Source organism: Amblyomma mixtum, chromosome 7, assembly GCF_055824585.1.
Source record: "Amblyomma mixtum isolate Tamu chromosome 7, ASM5582458v1, whole genome shotgun sequence".
NCBI lineage: Eukaryota > Metazoa > Arthropoda > Arachnida > Ixodida > Ixodidae > Amblyomma > Amblyomma mixtum.
The window spans coordinates 3,173,815-3,178,031 of NC_143018.1; the positions used below are offsets into that span (position 1 = coordinate 3,173,815).

At 47.1% G+C, this 4,217-nt stretch overlaps 1 long non-coding RNA gene across 1 annotated transcript; it reads left to right on the plus strand.

The window, feature by feature from the left end:
* The first annotated feature begins 674 nt into the window (after nt 1–674).
* Nucleotides 675–3,758, plus strand: LOC149334812 (uncharacterized). Its single transcript, XR_016284459.1, has 2 exons — nt 675–785; nt 3,615–3,758. It is a non-coding gene; the product is annotated as an uncharacterized LOC149334812 (long non-coding RNA).
* The last annotated feature ends 459 nt before the right edge of the window (nt 3,759–4,217 follow it).

The window sequence follows — 4,217 nt, forward strand, 5'->3', positions numbered from 1 at the left end:
AGAATACGTCATTCGCTGACGTTTGGTTTGAGATTTCCGGTTGTCGCACCCAGCACCCCTGCAGGAGCGTCGGCATTGTCTCTCCGGTCTCTCTTCGCCTTCCGGGATAACGGCGCACGTCGGATTTCTTTGCTTGTCACTACGACAAAGGCACTATGAGTGGTTCCCGAACTGCCGACAGAAAGAGGCGGTAGAGGTAAATTGAAAACATGCGTGAAGGCAATGCCCTGACTCGCGCCTGCCCGAAGGAATCGCGCGGCGGCTCGAGCAGACGATTTTCACGGCTACTGAAATCGTGCCCGTGACGTCGTGGCGGCCGTGACTCCAGCGAATGACAACGTATGGCGGCACGCCGACGTCTCCGGACTAATGAGGCCTATTTTCCCGATTTTAACTTCAAAGTTGTCACTACGAACACACCAATAAGCCCGCGAATTTCAAAAAACGCCGTTTTTAAAAATCAAAAGCCGGCTCAGTTCTGAAGACTCATACTTGGTGTGAATGTGTGTATATCCATGTGTCTATGCCATGCTCTGCCGATTATTCTGCCGCCATGGCATTAGAGCGTTCGTGCACGTGTCTCATGTACCCTTTTAAGGCGCCAGGTTAGGCGCGTCGCCATTGAAAGGATGACAAGAAGTCATTATGACACGTAATAATGACAAATTACGCGTATTTGCATATTTAAACAGCAATGCGCAGGACGGCCACCCACATCTCGGGACCGATTTGTATGCAAGAAAAAATGGTACGGCGCGGAGACAACAGACAGCCTAAAGGAAATGGTAAGAAGGAACATTATTCTGATGGTCTGGTAAGCTTCAACTGCCACCATGGCAGTGAAGCTGCGTATGAATAGCGGTGCGTATGAATAGGTAATTGGTAGTGGACACTCCAGGGAATGTAGTCTTGATAGCACTCCGCTATGTCCTTAAATGGCTGTTATTTCTGATTAGCCTTTGGAGAAAATTTTTGTAATACTCAAGCTGTTAAGGTGCTGGCCTTTCCCTGTAAATGCAACGTTTCTACAACACAGCCTGTGACTCGCATCACTGTCTGGACCCAAAAGCACGCGAGGTAAAAAAAGTGCATTTTGATAGCAGGGAGTGCTCAGTAAAACACTTTTCGTTCTTTGCCCGACAGTGTTAAGAGGACCCTAGAAAAACACCTTTTTCCGAAGTCATGAAAAATGAAGCATTCCCGCTCGCCACATGGCTCTGTAAAACTGACTCTTCTACCTCGATAATGGTCGCACATGAAGCAAGCATGAAGAAGGCACCGCAGTCAATGGCGTCAAACGTCGGTGATTACATTGACCGCGGGGGCTTTCAGGTGCATGAGGATTAACCACGGTTTGATTAGATGAGCAGTGCCTTCACAAGCGGTGGAAGTCTGGCTGGAAGGCCTGCATCAAGAGGCATTCACCACTTCTTTCATGAGTTGAATCAGACTATAAGGGCAGAATAGTATGCGAGTCTCAAAAGGTGCACTGCAGAGGACTCTAAACATTACTTTTACCGCTGGAACTCAATCTACACGTTCCGAATGTTCTTGCGAACTTTGAATTATTGGCCCATGAGGCCAATTTTCCCAATTTAAATCAGATTAGCTTCGGTCTCCCGACCAAGCTTTATCATTCACATCCCCCATTTATCATCCTTGTCGTCTCTTACTGCCTGAATATGCAAGCATTTATCATCCTATTGATTTTTTTCCTTTAAGGCTATTCTTTGTACGTACAGTGCGTCTGAGTGCACAAAACGCCTTAGCGGTACACATGTGCCTGTAGCAGAGCGTTCAGAAAGACACGGCTCTGAACAAAGCACCAGCCATACACAACAGGCGGGCGTTACGAGCACGTGAAAACCCCAGGGTAGTGTAACGTATAATATTGCGACCATGCCCATAAGTCGCGAGTTCACCGAGAACCGAAGAGACTAAGAGAATCTGCACATTCATAGATTTCTGTGTGGAGGCTAAGGGTGCGAGAGTAAGTGCATGCGTAGGCCTTGGCGTCTTTATGAGAGGGAACAGTGGAAGCGTAATGAGTGCTCGCAGGCAGGTGCGCCTTCGTTCCCTCTACGATCTGATCGCTGTGTCCATACCAGCCTTGCTTGCTTTTCGGCTTTATGCCCTTCAGGATTTTAAACGCTGCCTGCCATATCTTTCTCCTGATGTATTCATTCACACTCCTTGCGTTATGCAATTTGTTCTAACTTCTGTCGCCATGATCCCTCCAACCGACTCTGCCACCTCTATGAATAGCGTGTCTAATGTTCTTTCATTGTTTTTCTGTGGCTTCAACTATGCCTCTCTTCTTCCTCTGTGGGGTACCAGTCGCATGATCCTTGGTATGGCATTTACATCGTGTTCGCCTTTTCGGGGCATTCATGTGGGTCTCGCGTAGTGCTTTCTGTCCTGCTGATAACTATTAGTCACGTCTGCCATGTGCATTTTGATAGCACGGAGTGCTCAGCAAAAACAGTGTTAAGAGGACCCTAGAAAAACATTTTTTTCGGAGGTCGTGAAGAAAATAAAGCATTCCCCCTCGCCACATGGCTGTGTCGTGTATTGGCAGTTTGAGTAGCTTTTCTGATGGCGCGTTGATTCGCCGAGGGCTCTTTGTATCTCTTTTTATAAGGGAGGGATTTCAATCTAAGCTACGTCGCCACGTCCACAATTCTGCTTATTGTGAAAGCCTGTACTATCTGCAAGGTGTTCTCTCGTCTCTTCTAGGTGTCTTGCATTTCGGCCCGTGGTACATTGATGCATTTTTATGACACAAAATAACAAGCATCAAATTAACTCCGATCCATTTATTAAACCTATCGGAACGCGACTAAGTAGCCTTATTCACGCGTATTCTAACACCGTACAGAACTAGGATCAATTTATCCATTTATTAAGCCTATCGGAACGCGACTAAGTAGCCTTATTCACGCGTATTCTAACACCGTACAGAACTAGGATCAATTTCCTAAGTACTCATTTTTTTCAAGTAGTCAACATATTGCACTTCTTAAGAGGTTTTACTTTGGTACAATTTTTCATGCACTTCTATTCCGGTGTCATGGACACAGCATCCTCTGGGTCGAGATACTATTATAAGAAGAAATTTTGTGCGTCTTGCGCTGACAATGTTCTGGCATTCGGTATACCATTAATCTTTCTCCAGCCACGGTGGGTCAGGGAATTACTTCTATCCAGCGCGTAGGGGAGGTATTCAGAAAGCTTAGAATTCGAGATGGGATTGTCTGCGGCACACACAATCCCGAGGATCGGGAGATAATTTCGGGAAAGCGTACTAAAATTCCATACGGGCCACTTCTTTGTCTGCACCGAGACTTGAATGTGTCCTGCCAGCCCACATAAAACAAGCAGAAATGTGCGCTCTCCTACCAGACAGCACCATCGGGGGTATGGTCAGTTGCCGACCGCTGGCTAGAAACCGTTCTCCCGATCAGTGCATAGTGCTTAAAACAATCGCTGGAGCGATCTTATGGAACAATGCTTGTCGAAATGCATTCCAGCGTTTAGATATTAATCTATCGTGGTGATGAAATCTCCCCTATGCAATGAAATGTCCTTGACGCTAATGTATTCTATATTTTCAGGCCGAGCACGCACGCTCCATTAAGCTGTTTCACTGCGCCGTCACCGACATCGAACTCTACGGCGATACAGCCGGGTTCATGACCCGCAATATTTCTTCTTTGCAATGCGGCCCGCAAAAACAAATAAAAGTGTTCTGAAGTCGATCTTTGTTGGGACATTCCATGATCTGCTCTAAGTCATAGAAAGATGAGGAGATAGAGAGACAATTCCACTGGATTACACATACTCCGCACGATTATTGCTTAAAAAATGAGGCAGGAACAGCCGCTTTCAACACATCGGCGCACGAGCACCTGTCGCGGTCCATCCTGGTGGTGGTGGAGACATCCTGTTCATCGGCACCCTTCCGGTAGGTGAGATTGGTCAACTGTGTGATCAATCCCCCCAAGCGACTCAGCAGTGGAAACGTCATGATCACCGCCGCAAACGGGGAACGCGTTGCCGAGTGTCCAGGTTTGCCATAGTGACTGAACCGCCAGCAATTCTTAGTGTGAAGGTAGGGGCTGCAGTGTGTCAACAGTGTATCACCATCAGCCTGACAATTGCGGCCATCGTATCCCCGCAAACTTCTTTCTATCTATCAGCTCATTGATACGAACGCC